Here is a 27,638-nt window from a genome sequence, read left to right on the forward strand (position 1 = left end):
ACTGCACAGGGCCCCTATCATGTTCTGGTACAGGGGCCTCTCCTGTCTATGTCCGCCTGTGACGTACAGTTATACAGTAATATGCAGCAGGACAGACGAGATCCAGGGAAATATCCGATCGCCAGAAATGGGGTCAGGAAGGAATTTTTTCCCCCCTGAGGTAGAACTCTCCGGGAGTTTTCTTCGCCTTCCTCTGGATCTTTGGGTCCGGTGACTTTCATCAGGTCCACAATGTCAGCAGCAAGTTCTGTAGTCTCCATCATGGCCGGACCTGAGAGTCACTGTGACCTTTGTGTAATTTATTAAAGGGCCGGTAATATTTTCATTACAATGTTGCTTATTGCTATTCCAATAAAATAAGAGAAAATTACAGATAATATATTGTCTTGTGTGCTTTATTTGTCTGCACTTCATCTTACACAGTGACAATCGCTCAATACTCCAGAACTAGAACCAGACATGGCTGCCAATCTGGCATCTAATAAAGTGTCTCATCTGCAGGGGGTTACAAAGAAACCATGGGGCCCCACAGCAGAAATTCTAATCCCCCCACCCCCCGAAACCCCCCCAAAAAATACATATATATATATATATATATATATATATATATATACACACACACTCATTTGGTCACAGAAGAGCATACCTCACAACTTTCTAGCCCTTACAAAGTAAATTCCTCTTATTGAAGCCCCTAGTTTTATTCTCTGATTGCCCCAAAAGTGCCCCACAAACACTATGATACCCCCACAGTGAATTCATTCACAGTACCCTCCATACGTTCAGTATAATGACCCTACTGTGCTCCCCTTCATCTATTCGGCAAAGTATGGTGACCCCCCAACCCAGTATGATCCCCCAACTGTGCCCCCAAACAGCCCTCCATGGAGTATAATGGGCTTACATACAGTATAATGGCCGCAACACAGTGTCACGGAGCGAGCGTGTTCAGACAAACCGAGGTCTGACGCACAACGAAAAAACACCACAGACAAGGAGGTGTGACTACAAAGCAGGTGAGCTGACCTCAACCTCAGGAGAGCTATAGTTTACAGGCTTCCCTGAAAGTGGTAAGTTTGTCCCTCCCACCAGAAATCCGGGAAGGCTTTATTAGGTTCTGGTTGCGCCACGTCAGGCGATGACACCAAAAACCCAGTTATTTGTTGCAGCTGCGGCACAACCTCAGACCACATGTCCGAAAACCTCTGAGACAGGGTCTGCAATAGCTGTGCAAATGCTGCAGCCTGAGCTATAATGACACAGAAAGAACGATAAGAGTGACTAATGTCACGCAATCAGCATGGTGAGTGTGTTCAGACCAACCGATTTCTGAAGCACATGTCGCGCCCCGGGGCAGTCGGGCTGCTTGGATCCAGACAGTCCATAGCTCGAGGGGTACCGGATCCGGGGGCACCATCGACCAGTTTTAAATGTAAAATAAAAATAAAATAAAAAGTCCGACTACGCCACTCGCGGTTTGCGGCCAGGGATGATAGGGCCGCCGCTGCGGGTTCCTACTGGGGATGATGAATGGGGCAGTGTGGATGGTGGAGCCCTCTGCGAGCAGGGCTTTTCCCCAGGGGTAGGTGAAGGGTTAACGTGGAGGCGCAGCGCAAAGAAGTAGTCCAGACAGAGAGAGCAGTTTGATGGCTTTTACTCACTGGATTTACGCCCTGGAGACGTACTGGATTCCAGGTGCGCCCGAGTCCCTATGGCTGTGCCTGCCAACCTGGCGACACTCTCCACCTGTGCACTCTGGTGTATGTGGGTCCTCCCTGGCATGGAGGACTTGGAGGTGCTCCCGGTGTCTGGGTCCTGCCGCAGGCAGCTTGGACTATTTAAGGGATTATGTCATGGTCCCCTCTTTGCTGCTGATGCCTCGGACATTTGTGGTGGCAGAGGAGACCTGTAAACCCACCCGCCTGGCAGAGTTAACAGAGGGCTTGAAGTCCTTGTCTGTTCTGGGATCTGAAAACCGTGCGTGCAAAGTACTGTGAGCCCTGGCCATCCACCCCACAGGATCCCTCTGTCCTTGGAGCTTGCTCTCTCTCTCGCTCTTCAGCTACTTTCCTTCTCTGAGTGGCTGTTCTTTCTCCTCAGGTCTTTGCAGTATCTTTACTACCACTCCACCAACTTTCTTACTTCTCACTTTCATTTCTGTTTCCTTCCACTTTCTCTGTGTCTCAAGAGTCTCTGGTCTGTCTTGACACCTTTCTTACAACTCCTCTCCTCACTCCTTCCTCTTTCACTTCCTTTCTCAGACTGCTCACTAACACTTCCCAGGTCACTCTCTCCTCCCCCACGTCTGTGTAACGGGGTGCCGGGGGTGCCTCTGGAGTCGCTGTGATGGCTGCTTCATGTATCAGGCTAACCCCCGGCACAGCCGTCACTATTGGGACAGAGGAATGTTTTGTGGGGCAGAGTGTGGATGAAGGGAGCACGCTGACAGACTCAGGAAAATTCCGCAGGCAGGCATCAGTTGAACCAAAAGGCATTTTATTACACGTATCTTCACAACAGGCTCAATGCACAAATCTTGTAGCGTCAAATCACAATTCCTGCCGGGGAAAACTGTTCCTGTCTTCTCTTTTCAGGGGCCTTGCCCGGCTACTCTAGTTTTCTTTACCTAGGCTCCCACTCCGGCTACTGCAGACTTGACCCACACAATTCTGCTTCACCGACTAGGCCTCTTCGGGTCCCACCTGTACACTGCTGGTTCCCGATCAGGACACTTTCCTTTTTCTTTCTTTTGCTATCTGCCACCATAGCTCCCACACTCTGCCCCCGTTGCTCCTTCTCCCCCGTCCCAGCAGAAACTGAACACTAACCTCTCACCCTCCCCCCCTAGACTGTCCGGCTCCTCCTCTATCCTGTACTGTTCCTATGGGGACAGCTGTTCCACCCTGACATCTAGGGGAGAAAACCCGTTACTACCATAAAACACAATTAACATTAATATTAACATCTTTAGCTACCCCAGTGTGGGGTGTCTTCAGGGGGAAAACTGCACCTCCGTGTAAGGGGTCCGTCCACCCCTTACATTCCTCCCCTCTTTTTGCCTTAGCCTCCCAGCAAGGCTCGAATCTGTAAGACAAAACCTAACCAGCAAGGCAATCTCTTTATAAAACTTTAAAACCTTCACATAAAACACAATCAATGGGCACGCAAGTCCGGCGCCCGGAGTCCCTCCAAGGGAGCTCCCGGTCTTTGTAGCATGTTTGCCCGGAGGCCCTCAACAGGCACTCCCGGTCTTTGCTGGTCTTCTGCCCGGAGGCTCTCCCAGCACTCCCGATCTTTGTAGGCAGAAAGCAACAGACAATAAGATCTCCGTAACAGTCACGGAGGGAGTCTTTGCACAGTCCGGCATCAGGCTCCTTCCGGGCTCAGTAACTTAAACGTTGCTGCAACTATAAATCTTCACCGGGTTTTTTAACAATACCGATACTCAGCACATATGTCCATCACTTCCGGTCAAATTCTTCACTCAGGGGTCCGGCCATCATCTCCCTGGCCACGGTTTCGGCCAGAAGTCTTTCTTGCACCGGATCTATCTCAGGCGGCGGGGACTGTCGTCGGATTAGGAGCGCCGGCTTTACCGGCTCCCAGAAAAATCCCCACTCATCTTCTTCAAACTCCGGGGCATGTTGCTCTCCCGGGGCCGGAACTTCTGTGGGGGCTGGAGGTCCTACCTTGACTGGCGTAACCACCTCCGGACTCTGGAGGGGCGTTCCCAGTGTCTCGCTTCCCGGCTGCAGTTGCGTCTTGTAGGTGGCCCGGACTTCCGTGGATGTTTCTCCGGTCACGGCATCCCACGAAGTGACCCACGTAACTTTTGCGGGCCGCTCCGGACCTCCTGGCACAGCCGGTAACTTTATGGTAAGTGCCTCCTCGGCTACGCTCGGCCTCGGGCGTCCTCTTCCCAGGCTGGTTGTCACCAGCGCGTCCGCTGCAGCTCGCTTCTTCATCTGCGTCTCCATTTTACTTAGTGTCAGCTGCTGAGTTGGCGTCTCCTGTGGCTCTTCCTGTACAGGCACCGGGGAAGGTGGAGGCGGGCCTTCTTTTCCCGCTCTTGTATACACTCCACCCCTAGCCTCACTCACCAGGTCGACCCAGCATAGGCGACGCCTCTTTTTTTCTGTAACGCCGCCCACGTCTCTAGTCTTCAGCAGCATCTTGGGGCTAGTACCTCCCCTCTTTGGGCGGCGCACTCTGCACTTCTTTTTCTTCGCCGGCCAGCTCAGGGTTTTTCGTTTGGCGCCAATTTTCCGCGCGCTCACTGTGTTCGTGAAGACGGCGGCCATCTTAGCGCCGTCTTGCGACTGGTCCAACGCCTTAGGCACCACTTGATCTTCGCATTCTTGGATCGGGACCCTCCGCAGATAGTCCGGATCCTGCCGACTACGCCACATGTAACGGGGTGGCGGGGGTGCCTCTGGAGTCGCTGTGATGGCCGCTTCATGTATCAGGCTAACCCCCGGCACAGCCGTCACTATTGGGACAGGGGAATGTTTTGTAGGGCAGAGTGTGGATGAAGGGAGCACGCTGACAGACTCAGGAAAATTCCGCAGGCAGGCATCAGTTGAACCAAAAGGCATTTTATTACACGTATCTTCACAACAGGCTCAATGCACAAATCTTGTAGCGTCAAATCACAATTCCTGCCGGGGAAAACTGTTCCTGTCTTCTCTTTTCAGGGGCCTTGCTCGGCTACTCTAGTTTTCTTCACCTAGGCTCCCACTCCGGCTACTGCAGACTTGACCCACACAATTCTGCTTCACCGACTAGGCCTCTTCGGGTCCCACCTGTACACTGCTGGTTCCCGATCAGGACACTTTCCTTTTTCTTTCTTTTGCTATCTGCCACCATAGCTCCCACACTCTGCCCCCGTTGCTCCTTCTCCCCCGTCCCAGCAGAAACTGAACACTAACCTCTCACCCTCCCCCCCTAGACTGTCCGGCTCCTCCTCTCTCCTGTACTGTTCCTATGGGGACAGCCGTCCCACCCTGACATCTAGGGGAGAAAACCCGTTACTACCATAAAACACAATTAACATTAATATTAACATCTTTAGCTACCCCAGCGTGGGGTGTCTTCAGGGGGAAAACTGCACCTCCGTGTAAGGGGTCCGTCCACCCCTTACATTTGGTCTCTTCCTCCCAGTTGGCTGCCTGTTATCTAACAGTGCCCAGCCCTGTCATCTGGCTAGGTGAGGCTCCCAGGCGGGTACATTGAGTGTAAATGTCCTGATGTGCTGGTGTGTGTAATGACTAGCACAGTCATGTAGGACCCGAACTGGTACCTTGTTGTTACCTTATTTTTGTGACACCTAGTTACCGCAGGGATGTCATACACAACAAAAAAACACTCGAGAGAAGGGGGAACACAATAAAAATGGTGGGCCCTGACACTAGTGAGCGGGGTAGATGGACACCTCCTAACCTCACATGAGTTGTCTCTACTCTCCTAACCAGTCCCTATACAGTCTACGCAACTGTCACCAAGCAGCACCCTGGGTCCCTGAAAAGCCCTATAGAGTCTTTGACTTAGTGAGAGGCGGGTGAGGTTCACTACACCCACCACTGCACTAAAGAAGCAAGAGGGTATAAGAAACAAAAAGGGGGTAAAGAACCAAAAAGGGAGAGGATACGACTTTTGGAAAATCCGTAGCAGCTAGCTTCCTTAAAGGGGGTTTTCATACAAATGGTTTGTATAGTCAGCAAAGCTTGCTGGGATACCTGGCTATTTAAGCACAAGGGGGTGTGTCTACAAAGCAGGTGCAGCTGACCTCAACTGCGGAGAAAAAAGAAGGGAAGCCATGATCAGATGTCCAATAAATGCAATTAATTTTATTCAGAACAGGTACAAATAGATGAACACCACTGTGTAAATGTGACGCCCTGGCAAAACCAGGGTATCACAGAGCCTGCAGAAATCCAGCAAAGTGCAGGCCATTCTCCTTCTTGGTAACCTGATCCCACACCAGTGCAGCAGGACAGACACCCCCCCCCCAGTATAAGAGCTAAACAGAGCAGCAGGGGAGGGGCTGGAGCAGAGTGAGTGAGGAGAGTGAAGAGAGCAGACCAGGGGAGGATAGCTCCTGGCTGTTGTAAGGAAGGGAAGTGTGAGGAAGGTACCCGCCGGTACCATGGGACGACCCGGGTCACTGCAGGGGAGTGGGCTCACCGTTCCCGACTGAGGAAGGAGAAAGAAGTGTCTGTCTGCAAAACAAGAACAGGATCCTGCTGTACTGTGTGTGGGACCCAAACACCCTCCGCACCGAAGGCTGCAGACTCCGGCAGTTTCTAGTTTACCAGTGACTCTGTGTGGTTTAATTGTGAGTAGAACAGTGCCATCAGGCACCTCACCGCAGCACTGCGCCCTGCAGCATCCCTCTCCCACACCGGGCCCCGGGACACACCGCCCCTACCCACGGAGGGATTAACACCAAAGCTGCACCACAACACCGCTCCCAGGAACCCCGTCACCAGTAGCGGTGGTGCCCACCATCACCACAACCCGTGGGTGGCGTCACGAACACTATCCATCCCAAATTCATCCCCCTTTTCACTCGTGGGTGAGGAGCGCTGCTCGAGCTCCGGGTCCGGCCCCGCTTGAGCAACCGAGGAGCAGGCACCGGATCCGGGCGCAATCTCCCCGAGCAGTCCCCGCGACGGGGAAGTTAGCCCCCGCCCTCGACATAAATGTTAAAATCATACAAAAGTGCCTATGTATGATCCTCAAATGGAAAAAATATAATGATAATATAACAATAGTCATATATAAATAACAGCTACGCCTTTGTCAAGTGGCAAGGCCAAGTAAGGAAGCATATCTTTTTAAATCAGCGAGCGCCGATCAGAATGCAGTGACTCATATAGTGACGCATGGGTCACCTTAATAGGCTGTGACGCCCGCTGCCAGTGCTGATCAAAACACATGATCAGAACACTGTCTACCCATAGAGACACAGCAGAGCGAAGGAGAAATGGTGCGCATGTGTGCCGGACACCCGCTCACAGATTGCAAATATATGCGAAGCGGAAGAGACAAAAGTATAATTTCATTGTTCCCCCAACTGGAATTAAATCTGCAACTTTCAAACAAATCACAGGAACCCTAGCTGCCCTAGCTGTGGAGCCACAAGCTGTGATGACATCAGCAAGAGGATTTTACATAGATGAATGACTTCACAGCAGAATGGCCCAGGACTCGGTGATGGTGGCGGGACGTGCCGTTTAGGAGGTAGGAGTCACTTGCATACTCACTCAGTCCATAAAGCTGACACATTATGGTAAGTGCTGCCAGTCCTCTTCTTTTTCATTATATCTATCTATTCATCGATCATATCTTTGTATCTCAGTTCTATTTCTTTCTGTCCCCCTATATATTTTTTTCTAGCAAACCATACCATATCTACATATCTTTCATATAAATCTAATCTATCTATCTATCGCCTGAATGTTTGTGAATCCTGTAGTATATTCCATGTTTCTTCATAAATTTGACCTAAAACCAAAGTTGAATGTCACACAAGTCTTAAATCCTTCCCAGCCTTGGACGTAGGCTGTCCCTGCATTTGATGTGGGCTCACGCTGAACCCACATCTTTCCCTACACGTCTACTCATCTGATTATTCCTCATGTACCTCCTCCTCCTGCGGCTGTTAACTAGTTAAATCTCACAGTCAATCTCTGAAAGCGGGAATTAACGTGATCCGGCAGGGAACACGTCATTCCCTGCACCATCAGCGGTCCCATGACGTGATCGCGTGATCGCGGGGCACCGATGGGTTGCGATGACAGCCGGGGATCAGCTGGTGACCCCTGTGTTTGTCTTGAAGAAACTTCTTGTGAATGTCGGCTGCGAGCAACATTCATACTGATTCTACTCTGTAGAGCACAAGTGATCGGAAAATTGCAGCTTCCATCCCCCTAACAGGACTAGTACATACAGTATAAAGTGAGAAAAAAGTTTTTAAAAAAAATATGAAAAAAATAAAAAAAATCCAGATCACCCCACTTTTGCTCTATTAAAACTAAAACAAAACAAAAAATACACATATTTGGTATCACTGAATTCAGAAATGTGCGATCTATCAAAATATAAAATAAATTAATCTGATCGGTGATCAGCGTAACGAAAAAAAAATCCAAATGCCAAAATTATGTTTTTTATGGCCATCGCTACATTATAAAAAAAATGCAATAAGAGGCGATAAAAACATCATATCTACCCAAAAATGGTATCAGGAGGAACGCCCTCACACAGCTTCAGATCCCAAAAAATGAGAACGCTACGGATCTCGGAAAATGGCGCCAGAAGGGATTTTTTTTTTTCTACAAACATCTGATTTTTTTTTTACCAATTAAATAAAAGAGAAATGTTGGACATGTTGGTATCTATTATATAGTAAATGCACCCCCATTGTCCTTCATATATTATAGTGCACCTCCATAGTCCTCCATATATTATAGTGGATCCCTATAGTCCTCCATATATTATAGTGCACCCAATAGTCCTCCATATATCATAATGCTCCCCCATAGTCCTCCATATATTATAATGCATCCAATAGGCCTCCATATATCATAATGCTCCCCCCATAGTCCTCCATATATCATAATGCACCCCCTATAGTCCTTCATATATTATACTGCACCCCATAGTCCTCCATATATTATAATACACCTCCCGTTGTCTTTCATATATTATAATGCACCTCCATAGTTCTCCATGTATTATAATGCACCTCCATAGTCATCCATATAGTATAATGCACCCCCACAGTCCTCCATATATTATACTGCACCCCACAGTCATCCATATATTATAATGCACCCCCATAGTCCCCCATATATTATATTGAACCCCATAGTCCTCTATATATTATTATAATGCACCCCCTATAGTCCTCCATATATTATAATGCACTCCATAGTGCTCCATATATTATAATGCACCACCCATAGTCCTCCATATATTATAACACTCCCCCCATAGTCCTCCATATATTACAATGCACCCCCCATAGTCCTCCATATATTTTACTGTACTCCATAGTCCTCCATATATTATAATACACCCGATAGTCGTCCATACATTTTGATGCACCCAATAGTCCTCCGTATATTATAATGCACCCCCCATAGTGTTCCATATATTATACTGTACGCCATAGTCCTCCATATATTATAATATACTCCCTATAGTCCTCCATATATTATACTAGCTGTACTACCCGGCTTCGACCGGGTTAATAACTGTTGTTAACAAAATAGAATGTATTAACAAAAATGTATTCTGCACACAAAAAACACAAAACAAATAGATAGAAATGTAATTATTAAAAGGCAAAAACTAAGCTAATAGAAGCATTTCACATCATATATTTCAATACCACAGATATTCCACACAGATTTAACTAATATGGCCAAGTAATGTGCTCCGTCTGTCTCTTTCCAGTTCTGTCTCTTTCCAGGTCTGTCTCTTTCCCCGTCTGCCTGTCTCTGTCTGTCTCTTTTTTTGTCTGTCTCTATCTCTCTGTTTCTTATCCCAACTGTCTCATTCTAGGCCTGTCTCTTTCACCGTCTGTCTCTGTCTCTTTCCCAGGTCTGTCTCTGTCTGTCTCTTTCACCATCTGTCTCTCTCTGTCTCTTTCCCTGTCTGTCTCTCTCTGTCTCTCTCTATCCGTCTCCCCACCGACATCTTATTACCTCACATATAAGCTTCTTATGCTATGAATATCTTTTGTTCCTATAGCAACCAATCACAGCTCCTACTAATAACCTGTAGTTCCAGGCTCCATTTACTTTAATGGAGCCATGTTTTTTGGAGAGTAACTGTAAAGCGCGGGTTTACATTTTCCTGCCAAAACATAGTCTACGATGTTCCCTGGGATACATGAGGTGTCTGTGCAAAATTTCGTGATTGTAAATGCGACGGTGCGGATACACTTTTCGTTCACTTTTTCCCCATTATGTAGATAGCGGCAAAATTGTTTGGTAAATTGGAACGCGCGGGGTTAAAATTTCGCCTCACAACATAGCCTATGATGCTCTTGGGGTCCAGACGTGTAAGTGTGCAAAATTTTGTGGCTGCAGCTGCGACGGAGCAGATGCCAATCCCGGACATACACACATACATACATATATACACACACACACATTCAGCTTTATATATTAGATTGCACCCTATAGTCCTCCATATATTATAATGCACCCCCATAGTCCTCCATATATTATAATACACCCAATAGTCCTCCATATATTATAATGCACTCCCGATAGTCCTCCATGTATTATAACGCTCCCCCCATAGTCCTCCGTATATTACAATCCACCCCCCCATAGTCCTCCATATATTTTACTGTACCCCATAGTCCTCCATATACAGTTAGGTCCAGAAATATTTGGACAGTGACACAAGTTTTGTTATTTTAGCTGTTTACAAAAACATGTTCAGAAATACAATTATATATATAATATGGGCTTAAAGTGCACACTCCCAGCTGCAATATGAGAGTTTTCACATCCAAATCGGAGAAAGGGTTTAGGAATCATAGCTCTGTAATGCATAGCCTCCTCTTTTTCAAGGGACCAAAAGTAATTGGACAAGGGACTCTAAGGGCTGCAATTAACTCTGAAGGCGTCTCCCTCGTTAACCTGTAATCAATGAAGTAGTTAAAAGGTCTGGGGTTGATTACAGGTGTGTGGTTTTGCATTTGGAAGCTGTTGCTGTGACCAGACAACATGCGGTCTAAGGAACTCTCAATTGAGGTGAAGCAGAACATCCTGAGGCTGAAAAAAAAGAAAAAATCCATCAGAGAGATAGCAGACATGCTTGGAGTAGCAAAATCAACAGTCGGGTACATTCTGAGAAAAAAGGAATTGACTGGTGAGCTTGGGAACTCAAAAAGGCCTGGGCGTCCACGGATGACAACAGTGGTGGATGATCGCCGCATACTTTCTTTGGTGAAGAAGAACCCGTTCACAACATCAACTGAAGTCCAGAACACTCTCAGTGAAGTAGGTGTATCTGTCTCTAAGTCAACAGTAAAGAGAAGACTCCATGAAAGTAAATACAAAGGGTTCACATCTAGATGCAAACCATTCATCAATTCCAAAAATAGATAGGCCAGAGTTAAATTTGCTGAAAAACACCTCATGAAGCCAGCTCAGTTCTGGAAAAGTATTCTATGGACAGATGAGACAAAGATCAACCTGTACCAGAATGATGGGAAGAAAAAAGTTTGGAGAAGAAAGGGAACGGCACATGATCCAAGGCACACCACATCCTCTGTAAAACATGGTGGAGGCAACGTGATGGCATGGGCATGTATGGCTTTCAATGGCACTGGGTCACTTGTGTTTATTGATGACATAACAGCAGACAAGAGTAGCCGGATGAATTCTGAAGTGTACCGGGATATACTTTCAGCCCAGATTCAGCCAAATGCCGCAAAGTTGATCGGACGGCGCTTCATAGTACAGATGGACAATGACCCCAAGCATACAGCCAAAGCTACGCAGGAGTTCATGAGTGCAAAAAAGTGGAACATTCTGCAATGGCCAAGTCAATCACCAGATCTTAACCCAATTGAGCATGCATTTCACTTGCTCAAATCCAGACTTAAGACGGAAAGACCCACAAACAAGCTAGACCTGAAGACTGCGGCTGTAAAGGCCTGGCAAAGCATTAAGAAGAAGGAAACCCAGCGTTTGGTGATGTCCATGGGTTCCAGACTTAAGGCAGTGATTGCCTCCAAAGGATTCGCAACAAAATATTGAAAATAAAATTATTTTGTTTGGGTTTGGTTTATTTGTCCAATTACTTTTGACCTCCTAAAATGTGGAGTGTTTGTAAAGAAATGTGTACAATTCCTACAATTTCTATCAGATATTTTTGTTCAAACCTTCAAATTAAACGTTACAATCTGCACTTGAATTCTGATGTAGAGGTTTCATTTCAAATCCAATGTGGTGGCATGCAGAGCCCAACTCGCGAAAATTGTGTCACTGTCCAAATATTTCTGGACCTAACTGTATTATAATGCACCCGATAGTCCTCCATACATTTTAATGCACCCAATAGTCCTCCGTATATTATAATGCACCCCCCATAGTGATCCATATATTATACTGTACGCTATAGTCCTCCATATATTATAATACACCTCCTATAGTCCTCCATATATTATATTGCATCCCATAGTCCTCCATATATTATAATGCACTCCCCATAGTCCTCCATATATTATAACGCTCCCCACATAGTAACATAGTAACAGTTTGTAAGGCGGAAGGAAGACATTATGTCCATCTAGTTCAGCCTATTTTTAGTGCAGCTGTTCTGCAGTGTTGAACCAGGGGAAGGTAAAACCCACAGAGTAGGAGACAATTTTCTTCATAGGGAAAAATATTCTTTCCCGACTCCTAATCTGGGTCAACTATCTACCTGTAATATTATGTTATTCATATAGTCCATATATTATAATGCACCATATATTATAATGCACCCCCATAGTCTTTCATATATTATAATGCACCCCTATAGTCCTCCATACAGTCATATCAAAAAGTTTGGGCACCCCTATTAATGTTAACCTTTTTTCTTTATAACAATTTGGGTTTTTGCAACAGCTATTTCAGTTTCATATATCTAATAACTGATGGACTGAGTAATATTTCTGGATTGAAATGAGGTTTATTGTACTAACAGAAAATGTGCAATCCGCATTTAAACAAAATTTGACCGGTGCAAAAGTATGGGCACCCTTATCAATTTCTTGATTTGAACACTCCTAACTACTTTTTACTGACTTACTAAAGCACTAAATTGGTTTTGTAACCTCATTGAGCTTTGAACTTCATAGGCAGGTGTATCCAATCATGAGAAAAGGTATTTAAGGTGGCCACTTGCAAGTTGTTCTATTTGAAACTCCTATGAAGAGTGGCATCATGGGCTCCTCAAAACAACTCTCAGATGATCTGAAAACAAAGATTATTCAACATAGTTGTTCAGGGGAAGGATGCAAAAAGTTGTCTCAGAGATTGAAACTGTCAGTTTCCACTGTGAGGAACATAGTAAGGAAATGGAAGAACACAGGTACAGTTCTTGTTAAGCCCAGAAGTGGCAGGCCAAGAAAAATATCACAAAGGCAGAGAAGAAGAATGGTGAGAACAGTCAAGGACAATACACAGACCACCTCCAAAGACCTGCAGCATCATCTTGCTGCAGATGGTGTCAATGTGCATCAGTCAACAATACAGCACACGTTGCACAAGAAGAAGCTGTATGGGAGAGTGATGCGAAAGAAGCCATTTCTGCAAGCACGCCACAAACAGAGTCGCCTGAGGTATGTAAAAGCACATTTGAACAAGCCAGTTACATTTTGGAAGAAGGTCCTTTGGACTGATGAAACAAAGATTGAGTTGTTTGGTCATACAAAAAAGGCGCTATGCATGGAGGCAAAAAACTATGGCATTCCAGGAAAAGCACTTGCTACCCACAGTAAAATTTGGTAGAGGTTCCATCATGCTTTGGGGCTGTGTGGCCAATGCCGGCACCGGGAATCTTGTTACAGTTGAGGGTCGCATGGATTCAACTCAGTATCAGCAGATTCATGACAATAATGTGCAAGAATCAGTGACGAAGTTGAAGTTATGCAGGGGATGGATATTTCAGCAAGACAATGATCCAAAACACCGCTCTAAATCTACTCAGGCATTCATGCAGAGGAACAATTACAATGTTCTGGAATGGCCATCCCAGTCCCCAGACCTGAATATCATTGAAAATCTATGGGATGATTTGAAGCGTGCTGTCCATGCTTGGCGACCATCAAACTTAACTGAACTTGAATTGTTTTGTAAACAGGAATGGTCAAGTATACCTTCATCCAGGATCCAGGAACTCATTAAAAGCTACAGGAAGCGACTAGAGGCAGTTATTTTTTCAAAAGGAGGATCTACAAAATATTAATGTCACTTTTATGTTGCGGTGTCCATACTTTTGTACCTGTCAAATTTTGTTTAAATGCGGATTGGACATTTTCTGTTAGTACAATAAACCTCATTTCAATCCAGAAATATTACTCAGTCCATCAGTTATTAGATATATGAAACTGAAATAGCTGTTGCAAAAACCCAAATTGTTATAAAGAAAAAAAGGTTAACAATAATAGGGGTGCCCAAACTTTTTCATATGACTGTATATTATAATGAACCCCACAAGTATTATAATGTACCCCCATAATCCTCCATGTAGTATAATGTACCCCCATAGTCCTCCCCCGTTGTATTCATTGATTTAAATAACAAAAAACAAAACAACGTTAACCCCTTAAGGACGAAGCCAGTTTTGTACTTAATGCCCAAGCCATTTTTTGTAATTTTGACCAGTGTCACTTTATAAGGTTATAACTCTGGAACGCTTCAATGGATCCCGGTGATTCTGAGACTGTTTTTAATTATATTTGTGAAAAAATCTGAAATTTGACAAAATAATTTAAAATTTTGAAATTTTCAAACTTTTAATTTTTATGCCCATAAACCAGAGAGTTATGTCACATAAAAAAAGTTAATAAATTACATTTCCCACTTGTCTACTTTTGATCAGCGCAATTTTTGAAACAAAATTTTTTGGGGTTAGGAAGTTAGAAGGGTTCAAAGTTCATCAGCAATTTCCCATTTTTCAACAAAATTTACAAAACCATTTTTTTAGGGACCACATCCCATTTGAAGTGACTTTGAGAGACCTAGGTGACAGAAAATACCCAAAAGTGACACCATTCTAAATACTTCACCCCTCAAGGTACTCAAAACCACATGCAAGAAGTTTATTAACCCTTCAGGTGCTTCACAGTAACTAAAGTAATGTGGAATGCAAAAAAATTAAAATTAACATTTTACCTAAAAATGTTGCTTTAGCACTAATTTTCTTACTTTTTAAAGAGGTAACACCAAAAATTTGACATCACACTTTGTTACCCACTTTCCTATGAGCGTGCCAATACCCCACATGTGGTCAGAAGCCTTTGTTTGGGTAAATGGAGGGCTTGGAATGAAAGGAGCAATATTTGAATTTTGTAAAGCAAAGTTGGCTGAAACAGATTGCGGGCACCATGTTGCATTTACAGATCCCCTAAGGTACCTAAACAGCAGGAACCCCCCTCAAGTGACCCCATTTTGGAAACTAGACCCCTTAAGGCTTCTATCGAGGGGTATACTGAGCATTTTGGACCCACAGGTACTTCACAGATTTTGATAACGTTACGTTATCATATTGAAAATTGTCATTTTTTTCTCACAAATGCTGCTTTAACATCAATTTTCTCACTTTTTCAAGAGGTAATTCCAAATATTTGACCAAAATGTTTGTTGCCCACTTTTTTATGAGCGCGGTGATACCTCACATGTGGTCTTAAACCTTTGTTTGGAGAAATGGGAGGGCTTGGAACGAAAGGAGCAATATTTGAATTTTGGAAAGGAAATTTGGCTGAAAAAGATTGCGGCACCATGTCGCATTTGGAAGACCCCTAAGGTACGTAAACAGCAAAAAACCACCACAAGTGATCCCATATTGGAAACTAGGCCTCTCAAGGAATTTATCTAGATGTTTGGTGAGTACCCTGAACCCCCAGGTGCTTCACAGAAGTTTATAACGTTGAGCCATGAAAATAAAAAAATACAATTTTACCACAAAATTGTTACTTCAACCAGGTAGCTTTTTTTTTCCACAAGGGTAACAGGAAAAAAAATCACCATGAAATTTATTGTGCAATTTCTCCTGAGTTTGGTGATATCTTATATGTGGTGGAAATCAACTGTTTGGGCACACGGCAGGGCTCGGAAGGGAAGGAGTGCAATTTGACTGCAAAATTGGCTGGAATCAATAGCGGACACCATGTTGCATTAGGAGAGCCCCTGAGGTGCCTAAACACAAGTGACCCCATTCTGGAAAATAGACCCCTCAAGGAATTTATCTAGATGTTTGGTGAGTACCCTGAACCCCCAGGTGCTTCCCAGAAGTTTATAATGTTGAGCTGTGAAAATAAAAAAAATACATTTTTACCACAAAATTGTTAGTTCAAGCAGATAGCTTTTTTTTTAACAAGAGTAAAAGGAAATAAATCAGCATAAAATTTATTGTGCAATTTCTCCTGAGTATGCTGATAGCTTATGTGTGGTGGAAATCAACTGTTTGGGTGCACAGCAGGGCTCGGAAGGGAAAAAGTGCCATTTGACTGGCTGGAATAATTAGTGGACGCTATGTCGCATTTGGAAAGCCCCTAAGGTGCCTAAACAGTGGAGGTCCCCCACAAGTGATCCCATTCTGGAAACAAGACACCTCAAGGCTTTTATCTAGGTGTATATTGAGCATTTTGAATCCACGAATACTTCATAAAATTTGATAAGCTTAGGTTGCCATATTGAAAATTTTCATTTTTTTCACAAAAAATGTTTCTTTAGCATCACATTTCTCACTTTTTCAAGAGGCAACAACAAAACATGGACCCTACAGGTTGTTATCCAATTTCTTGTGAGCACAGGGATATCCCACATGTGAAAAAAACACCAAAAAGGAGCCAAGACAAATGATATGTGCACACACAGAATGTGGTGAGCCTTCCTCATAAAGATGGCTGCAGCCGAGGTGCAAGATGCTGATGTCACAGCCACTCAACCTCCACACTAGGGGGGAGGGGCGGCTGCTTAGCATAAGACATGCACACTAATAAGGCTTGCACTGGGAGCCCATCATATAATGAGTGAAATGCACAGTGTCTGAACTGTGACCTATAAATGACGCCAGAAACCCAGGTCAGGCGGGCAAAACAGCACTATATAGGTGCATCTCGCACGGATACACGAGACGCACAGTGTCTGAATAATGGCCTATAAATGACGCACAACACCAGGTCCAGGCAGGTCAGTTAGCACTATGAGTACATAACACATGACAGGCTCACCATTTAACCACCTGAATTCAAAAGGTCCACACTCATCCTGCAAAAATGGATAAAATGTGCCATACCTCAAATAGTGAGATATTAGTTTATATTTTGGCCCAAAATATGTAAGCTCGCAATCCGTTCATCAAGGATTCTCACACTTGCGAGTCCCTACACTGAATTAGTTAGAAAAACCACAAAGAACTATATCAAAAAAACACCAAAAAGGAGCCAAGACAAATGATATGTGCACACACAGAATGTGGTGAGCCTTCCTCATAAAGATGGCTGCAGCCGAGGTGCAAGATGCTGATGTCACAGCCACTCAACCTCCACACTAGGGGGGAGGGGCGGCTGCTTAGCATAAGACATGCACACTAATAAGGCTTGCACTGGGAGCCCATCATATAATGAGTGAAATGCACAGCGTCTGAACTGTGACCTATAAATGACGCCAGAAACCCAGCTCAGGCGGGCAAAACAGCACTATATAGGTGCATCTCGCACGGATACACGAGACGCACAGTGTCTGAATAATGGCCTATAAATGACGCACAACACCAGGGTTTCTGGCGTCATTTATAGGTCACAGTTCAGACACTGTGCATTTCACTCATTATATGATGGGCTCCCAGTGCAAGCCTTATTAGTGTGCATGTCTTATGCTAAGCAGCCGCCCCTCCCCCCTAGTGTGGAGGTTGAGTGGCTGTGACATCAGCATCTTACACCTCGGCTGCAGCCATCTTTATGAGGAAGGCTCACCACATTCTGTGTGTGCACATATCATTTGTCTTGGCTCCTTTTTGGTGTTTTTTTGATATAGTTCTTTGTGGTTTTTCTAACTAATTCAGTGTAGGGACTCGCAAGTGTGAGAATCCTTGACGAACGGATTGCGAGCTTACATATTTTGGGCCAAAATATAAACTAATATCTCACTATTTGAGGTATGGCACATTTTATCCATTTTTGCAGGATGAGTGTGGACCTTTTGAATTCAGGTGGTTAAATGGTGAGCCTGTCATGCGTTATGTACTCATAGTGCTAACTGACCTGCCTGGACCTGGTGTTGTGCGTCATTTATAGGCCATTATTCAGACACTGTGCGTCTTGTGTATCCGTGCGAGATGCACCTATATAGTGCTGTTTTGCCCGCCTGACCTGGGTTTCTGGCGTCATTTATAGGTCACAGTTCAGACACTGTGCATTTCACTCATTATATGATGGGCTCCCAGTGCAAGCCTTATTAGTGTGCATGTCTTATGCTAAGCAGCCGCCCCTCCCCCCTAGTGTGGAGGTTGAGTGGCTGTGACATCAGCATCTTGCACCTCGGCTGCAGCCATCTTTATGAGGAAGGCTCACCACATTCTGTGTGTGCACATATTATTTGTCTTGGCTCCTTTTTGGTGTTTTTTTGATATAGTTCTTTGTGGTTTTTCTATACCCCACATGTGGCCAAAAACCTCTGTTTGGATAAATGGGAGGGCTTGGAATGGAGGGAGCACCATTTGAATTGTGGAAAAGTTGAAATAAATTGCGCGCACCAGGTCACATTAGCAGGGCCTCTTGGGTACCTATACACCAGAAACCCCCCACAAGTGACCCCATTTTGGAAACTGGACCCCTCAAGGATTTTATTCAGGAGTATAGTAAGCATTTTGAATCCACAGGTACTTCACAAAAATGTTGCTGTAGCAACAATATTCTCACTGTTAGGCTATGTGGCCATGATCCAGCGATACTGCGTCTAGTACACAGTGTCAGCCTTCCTGCAGAGATTTGAGTGTTGTCCACGGGAGAACGCAGCTGCCCATGCCCACGATTTGGGTTCAGGCTGCTGTGGACTTTAGTTCCATTCTACCTGCAGAGAACACTCATCTCCGCAGCATAAATTGACATGCTGAGGCTCGGGAAGCTGCGCCACAGGTCAGTTTATGCTGCAGAGAAAAGAAGCACAGTGGGCATGAGATTTCTAAAAATCCTTCACTGTGCTTCTACTGCACAACACAGCGCTATGGATGCAGGGAAAACACTGCGCCCAAAATGCTGCAAACCCTGATTGTGGGCACATAGCCTAAAATGCTACAATGGATGAATGGATAGATGTCAAACATATATAACGTCCCATCCCCTGCATATTCTAAGCTGGCGCCCTTTAGTGCCTTTCATGTGGCAATAAAGGATGCCTAGCCTTGTATTTAGCCCAAAAAGAAAAAAAATAATTAAAATAAATGACGTGGGGTCCCCCCTATTTTTGATAGCCAGCTAGGGTAAAGCAGACAGCTGTAGCCTGCAAACCAAAGCTGACAGCTTCATCTTGTCTGGTGATCAATTTGGAGGGCTCCCCAAGCTTTTTTTTTTTTTTTAATTATTTATAAATAAAAAACAAACAAACGTGGGGTCCCCCCAAATTAGATCACCAGCCAAGGTGAAGCTGACAGCTGGGGTCTGGTATTCTCAGGGTGGGAAGAGCCATGGTTGTTGGACTCTCCCAGCCTAAAAATAGCAGGCCACAACCGCTCCAGAAGTGGCGCAACCATTAGATGTGCTAATCCTGGCGCTTCGCCCCAACTCATCCCGTTGCCCTGGTACGGTGGCAAACAGGGTAATAAATGGGGTTGATATCAGATGTGTACTGTCACCTGACATCAAGCCCAGCAATTAGTGATGTCACGGTGTCTATTTGATACCAGACATAACTAATTGACAGTAATAAAAAAAAATTGACAACAAAAAAAAATTTATTTGAAAAAACACTCCCCAAAATATTCCCTTTTTCACCAATTGATTGAAAAGAAAAAAAAATCGGGTCCCCTGTAATCCATTTTGGATGTCCCACGATGATTCTGGACCTTCTAAAATATGGGGGGCACGTTCAGGGAACGTATCCCACATTTTCTAGGAGTGCAGACCCTCCATTTGAGGAGAGTGGGTGCACAGAATTTGTACCCACCCTCCCCGGGTCACAGCTTCAGTGTGCCGAGCAGCAGCAGCCAGCGTCTCTGAACACAGGAAGCTGAGCTGTCAGCTGCTCTGCACGTGTGACCAGCGTCTGCTGTGAAGGAGGGGGGATCGCGGTGGATGAAGGCTGGAAAAGGTACGGGGGACACCGGGGGGATATAGGGAAAGACCTGACAGGACATAAGGAGCAGTTTTCTGTTGTATGTGTCATAGCACATGCGACAGAAACGAGAGGAAAAGGGTAAATGCGGCCGGCGCGCTGGTCTGCGCGCGGCCATCTTGGATTTTTGGGAGGGATGGGGGTTGGGGAAGACACTTTGGCGACACCGGGGGACCAGAGGGGACCAGGGAGGAGATTTATCTCCCTTCTGACAAGTTTGTTTATGCCAGATGGGAGATAAATAATTTTTTACCGGCGCTGTCATTTACTGTAAAGTGATCATCGGTATACAGTGTATACCGGTCATCACGTGAGCGGGGACCGGAAAAACTGGCCTGAATCATGATCTCCAGGGTCTCAGCTACCCCCGGTAGCTGAAATCCTGGAGATTTTCTGACTCTGGGGGGTGCTATACCCTTTTTTCCGACCGCCGTAAAAAAGCGGAGGGTCGGAAGAAGTACCCTTATTTACCGCCGTTAAAAGGCGTATCGGTGATCATTAAGGGGTTAAAGAAATTTGACACAATAATCAAACCCGGTGATCCAGTTATGGAACTATAGTATAGGAGACATACACCATCTTGGATGTAGTACTTGTCTACAACAGGTAAATGTTATATTAGTATTAGGCAGTTATTATGACATCATAGACAACAAATGACATCACAATGGGTATAAAATGTACAAAGTGCTGCACCGGAGCCATCTTGTGCCACTAGGACCTGACAGCCAGAAGGGGATGAGTGCAAGTAGGTGGCTCTTTACTTATAGGGGGATGGCAGCTAAAACCTTCTGTAATCAGCTGTTATTGCTGTGGAAGGTAGCGGCCCCTACAGGACATATGCGGTATGACGGCCCCTATAATAGAAGGGTGACTATGTAATACAGGTTTATGGGCTCTTCCAAAACATGAACTGCTAATTACACTGGCTCCCCACTATGGAGCCCACCCTCTATGACATCCATGTGTAAGTACATATGTAAAGATACACATATCAATTATGTACACACAGATATAATACACAGGTGGGGACAACTCCACGTGGCTCCATTTTTAGGTAGTTTTGCCATTTTATGTGGACAAATTATAGAGTTTTGCAACTGAAATCGAGCTGCAAATGCTATTACTCTCTGCTTTGAGCTCTGTTGTTCCTGTTGAATCAGTGGATGACCTGGGAGTTGTCATTTACTATGGTCAGGAGCGTCATTTGAGTTTTCCTTTAGTACAGAGGGAACTAGATAATATGGATTAAAATAGAAGGGTCCCTTTAAATGTGAGTTTCATGATTTTAAAATGAGGCTGGGATTTTACCTATTTATTAAATTAACTCTTCCTTGATGTTATAATCTTGATCCATAACATCAGTGATCGTTCTGATGACATCACAGGTCACATGACATCACTAACATTCCGGGACATCACAATTACAATAGAATGCACAAAGTTCTAAAAATATATGCTTTTTGAGTTTTTAGACCCTGAAGGCATGAAAGTGACAAGTCCAGATAAGTATCTCCTCTCTCAGTTTTGGGCCCTGTTCACACAGTACATAGCTGGGGGGGGATGCTAAATTCATTCATGAATTTGGCCGGACTGGTTGGGCAGCTGGAGCCCAGCAGGGCCGACCTAGTTGAGCAGCTGGGACCCAACAAGGCCGACCGGGTTGGGCAGCTGGGACCAAGCAGGGCCGACCTGGTTGGGCAGCTGGGACCCAGCAGGGCCAACCTGGTTGGGCAGCTGGGACCCAGCAGGGCCGACCTGGTTGGGCAGCTAGGACCCAGCAGGACCGACCTGGTTGGGCAGCTAGGACCCAGCAGGGCCGACCTGGTTGGGCAACTGGGACCCAGCAGAGCCGACCTAGTTGGGCAGCTGGGACCCAGCAGGGCCGACCTGGTTGGGCAGCTGAGACCAAGCAGGGCCGACCTGGTTGGGCAGCTGGGACCCAGCAAAGCCGACCAAGTTGGGCAGCTGGGACCCAGCAGGGCCAACCTGATTGGGAAGCTGGGACCCAGCAGGGCCGACCTGGTTGGGCTGTTGGGACCTAGCAGGGCCGACCTGGTTGAGCAGCTGGGACCCAGCAGGGCCGACCTGGTTGAGCAGCTGGGACCCAGCAGGGCTGACCTGGTTGAGCAGCTGGGACCCAGCAGGGCCGACTTGGTTGGGCAGCCTGGACCCAACCCAGCAGGGCCAACCGGGTTGGGCAGCTGGGACCCAGCAGGGCCGACCTGGTTGGGCAGCTGGGACCCAACCCAGCAGAACCAACTGGGTTGGGCAGCTGGGACCCAGCAGGGCCGACCTGGTTAGGCAGCTGGGACCCAGCAGGGCCGACCGGGTTGGGCAGCTGGGACCCAGCAGGGCCAACCTGGTTAGGCAGCTGGGACCCAGCAGGGCCGACCTGCTTAGGCAGCTGGGACCCAGCAGGGCTGACCTGGTTGGGCAGCTGGGACCCAACCCAGCAGGGCCAACCGGGTTGGGCAGCTGGGACCCAGCAAGGCTGACCAGGTTGGGCAGCTGGGACCCAGCAGGTCCAACCTGGTTGGGCAGCTGGGACCAATCAGGGCCGACCTGGTTGGGCAGCTGGGACCCAGCAGGGCCAGCCGGGTTGGGCAGCTGGGACTCAGCAGGGCTGACCGGGTTGGGCAGCTGGGACCCAACCCAGCAGGGCCGACCAGGTTGGGCAGCTGGGATCCAGCAGGTCCGACCTGGTTGGGCATCTGGGACCCAGGAGGTCCGACCAGGTTGGCTAGCTGGGACCCAGCAGGGCCGACCGGGTTGGGTTAGCTGGAACCCAGCAGGGCCGACCGGGTTGGGCAGGTCTGACCCAGCAGGGCCAACCGGGTTGGGCAGGTGGGACCCAGCAGGGCCGACCGGGTTGGGCAGGTGGGACCCAGCAGGGCCGACCGGGTTGGGCAGCTGGGATCCAGCAGGGCCGACCGGGTTGGGCAGCTGGGATCCAGCAGGGCCGACATGGTTGGCAGCTGGGACCCAGCAGGGCCAACCTGGTTAGGCAGCTGGGACTCAGCAAGGCCGACATGGTTGGGCAGCTGGGACCCATACAATTGAAAGTGCGATCCTCGGCAGGGGACCTGAGGGGAGGTGGAGGCACCAGACCACCCTGATTCCTGGGCCCCATAGCGGTGGCATGGCCTGCCGCCATTGGCAGTACACCACTGTGTGAGGACCTATGCATTACCACCTCAAATGCAGGGGGAATCGTGCATTATGAGGAGATATTGGACTGCACAGGGCCCCTATCATGTTCTGGCACAGGGGCCTCTCCTGTCTATGTCCGCCTGTGATGTACAGTTATACAGCAATATGCAGCAGGACAGACGAGATCCAGGGAAATATCCGATCGCCAGAAATGGGGTCAGGAAGGAATTTTTTTCCCCCCTGAGGTAGAACTCTCCGGGGGTTTTCTTCGCCTTCCTCTGGATCTTTGGGTCTGGTGACTTTCATCAGGCCCACAATGTCCGCAGCAAGTTCTGGTCTCCATCGTGGCCGGACCTGAGAGTCACTATGACCTTTGTGTAATTTATTAAAGGGCAGGTAATATTTTCATTACAATGTTACTTATTGCTATTCCAATAAAATAAGAGAAAATTACAGATAATATATTGTGTTGTGTGTTTTATTTGTCTGCTCTTCATCCTACACAGTGACAATCGCTCAATACTCCAGAACTAGAACCAGACATGGCTGCCAATCTGGCATCTAATAAAGTGTCTCATCTGCAGGGGGTTACAAAGAAACCATGGGGCCCCATAGCAGAAATTCTAATTCCCCCCCCCAAAAAAAAAAAATAATAAAACAAAAAAATAAATATAAATATATATATATATATATATATATATATATATATACACACACACTCATTTGGTCACAGAAGAGCATATCTCACAACTTTCTAGCCCTTACAAAGTAATTTCCTCTTATTGAAGCCCCTAGATTATTCTCTGATTGCCCCAAAAGTGCCCCACAAACACTATGATACCCCCACGGTGAATTCATTCACAGTACCCTCTATACGTTCAGTATAATGACCCTACTGTGCTCCCCTTCATCTATTCGGCAAAGTATGGTGACCCCCAACCCAGTATGATCCCCCAACTGTGCCCCCAAACAGCCCTCCATGGAGTATAAAGGGCTTACATACAGTATAATGGCCCCCAACACAGTGTCACGGAATGAGCGTGTTCAGACAAACCGAGGTCTGAACAACAACGAAAAAACACCACAGACAAGGAGGTGTGACTAGAAAGCAGGTGCAGCTGACCTCAACCTCAGGAGAGCTATAGTTTACAGGCTTCCCTGAAAGTGGTAAGTTTGTCCCCCCCACCAGAAAACTTATCCGGGAAGGATTTATTAGGTTCTGGTTGTGCCACGGCATGCGCAGACACCAAAAACCCAGTCATTTGTTGCAGCTGCGGCACAACCTCAGACCACATGTCCGAAAACCTCTGAGACAGGGTCTGCAACAGCTGTGCAAATGCTGCAGCCTGAGCTATAATGACACAGAAAGAACGATAAGAGTGACTAATGTCACGCAATCAGCATGGTGAGTGTGTTCAGTGCATCCGAGGTCTGAAGCACATGTCGCGCCCCGGGGCAGCCGGGCTGCTCGGATCCAGACGGTCCGTTGCTCGAGGGGTACCGGATCCGGGGGCACCGTCGACCAGTTTTAAATGAAAAATAGAAATAAAATAAAAAGTCCGACTACGCCACTCGCGGTTTGCGGCCAGGGATGATAGGGCCGCCGCTACGGGTTCCCACTGGGGATGATGGATGGGGCAGTGTAGATGGTGGAGCCCTCCGCGTTTCCCCAGGGGTAGGTGAAGGGTTAACGTGGAGGCGCATCACAAAGAAGAAGACCAGACAGGGAGAGCAGTGTGATGGTTTTTACTCACTGTATTTACGCCCTGGAGATGTACTGGATTCCAGGTGCGCCCGAGTCCTGATGGCTGTGCCTGCCAACCTGGTGCCACTCTCCACCTGTGCACTCTGGTGTATGTGGGTCCTCCCTGGCGTGGAGCACTTGGAGGTCCTCCTGGTGTCTGGGTCCTGCCGCAGGCAGCTTCGACTATTTAAGGGATTATATCATGGTCCCCTCTTTGCTGCTGATGCCTCGGACATTTGTGGTGGCAGAGGAGACCTGTAAACCCACCCGCCTGGCAGAGTTAACAGAGGGCTTGAAGTCCTTGTCTGTTCTGGGATCTGAAAACCGTGAGTGCAAAGTACTGTGAGCCCTGGCCATTCACCCCACAGGATCCCTCTGTCCTTGGAGCTTGCTCTCTCTCTCGCTCTTCAGCTACTTTCCTTCTCTGAGTGGCTGTTCTTTCTCCTCAGGTCTTTGCAGTATCTTTACTACAACTCCGCCAACTTTCTTACTCCTCACTTTCATTTCTGTTTCCTTCCACTTTCTCTTTGTCTCAAGAGTCTCTGGTCTGTCTTGACACCTTTCTTACAACTCCTCTCCTCACTCCTTCCTCTTTCACTTCCTTTCTCAGACTGCTCACTAACACTTCCCAGGTCACTATCTCCTCCCCCAGGTCTGGTCTCTTCTTCCCAGTTGGCTGCCTGTTATCTAAGAGTGCCCAGCCCTGTCATCTGGCTAGGTGAGGCTCCCCCTGGTACAGCGAGTGTAAATGTCCTGGTGTGCTGGTGTGTGTGTGTAAAGACTGGCACAGTCATGTAGGAACCGAGCTTTTACCTTGTTGTTACCATATTTTTGTGACACCTAGTTACCGCAAGGATGTCACACACAACAAAAAAAACACTAGAGACAAGGGGGAACACAATAAAAATGGTGGGCCCTGGCACTAATGAGAGGGTAGATGGACACCTCCTAACCTCACATGAGCTGTCCCTACTCTCCTAACCAGTCCCTAAACAGTCTCCGCAAATGTTGCCAAGCAGCACCCTGGGTCCCTGCAAAGCCCTATAGAGTCCCTGACTAGTGAGAGGCGGGTGAGGTTCACTACACCCACCACTGCACTAAAGAAACAAGAGGGTATAAGAAACAAACGGGGTAAAGAACCAAAAAGGGAGAGGATACGACTTTTGGAAAATCCGTAGCAGCTAGCTTCCTCCAAGGTGGCTTTTATACAAATGGTCTGTATAGTCAACAAAGCTTGCTGGGATACCTGGCTATTTAAGCACAAAGGGGGGTGTCTACAAAGCAGGTGCAGCTGACCTCAACTGCGGAGGAAAAAGAAAGGAAGCCATGATCAGATGTCCAGTAAATGCAATTAATTTTATTCAGAAGAGGTACAAATAGATGAACACCGTTGTGTAAATGTTAAAATCATACAAAAGTGCCAATGTATGATCCTCAAATGGAAAAAATATACTGATAGTAAAACAATAGTCATATATAAATAACAGCTACACCTTTGTCAAGTGGCATGGCTAAGTAAGGAAGCATATGTTTTTAAATCAGCGAGCGCCAATCGGAATGCAGTGACTCATATAGTGACGCATGGGTCACCTTAATAGGCTGTGACGCCCGCTGAGCGCCGCGTCATGTCCAGCCAGTGCTGATCAAACCACATGATCAGAACACTGTCTACCCATAGAGACACAGCAGAGCGGAGGAGAAATGGTGCGCATGTGTGCCGGACTCCCGCTCACAGATTGCAAATATATGCGAAGTGGAAGAGACTGGAAGAAACAAAAGTATAATTTCATTGTTGCCCCCCAACTGGAATTAAATCTGCAACTTTCAAACAAATCACAGGAGCCCTAGCTGCCCTAGCTGTGGAGCCACAAGCTCTGATGACATCAGCAAGAGGATTTTATATAGATGAATGACTTAACAGCAGAATACATGGGACATAGAGATCCATTGTACAGAGCAGCATCTCTGTGTCCTGTATTCTAGGAGAGGAAAAGAGATTTTTTTTTTATTCTAATAAAATTATTAAAAATAATAAAACAATACATTAATGTAATTTTTATTGCACTTTTTAAAAAATAAACATCACAAATCAGCAAATAACGTGAACATATTTGGTGTCCCTGTAATCATAATGACCTGAAAAACACAACGATCAGATTATTTATGGGGATCGGTAAATGGTGTAAAAAAAATTATGCAATTGATTATTATTCTCTATTAAAACTCATAAAAATGACACATGGCGGCTGCCTGAGGCTACATGCACACGCTGCAGGGTTTTTTTTTTGTCAGAAAAACTGCACCTTTTCCCAGAAAACCTGTAATGTAAGAAAAGAAAAAAACATTTGTAATGATGATGGGTTTTTAGTACGTTTTTGGTGTCTTTTTTTGCACTTTTTTTTCTTGTGCATTTGTTAATTCTGAATTTCATGCGTTTTTTTGTGAAAAAATAGTGATGGGTGGACCCGTCAGTGAAGTCCGACCCCCGCGAGTTCAAAGGCACCCACGGGGGTCAGACACTCGGGAAATAAACTTGATGGCTGCTCACTCTCCCCAGTCTCACAAGCTCGTTGCCTTGGAGTAACCCTCGACTCTGCTCTATACCCCAAGCCACACATCCGAGCCCTCTTCACCTCATGCAGACTACAACTCAAAAATATCTCCCGGATCCG

Source organism: Anomaloglossus baeobatrachus, chromosome 5 (assembly GCF_048569485.1).
Source record: "Anomaloglossus baeobatrachus isolate aAnoBae1 chromosome 5, aAnoBae1.hap1, whole genome shotgun sequence".
Lineage (NCBI taxonomy): Eukaryota > Metazoa > Chordata > Amphibia > Anura > Aromobatidae > Anomaloglossus > Anomaloglossus baeobatrachus.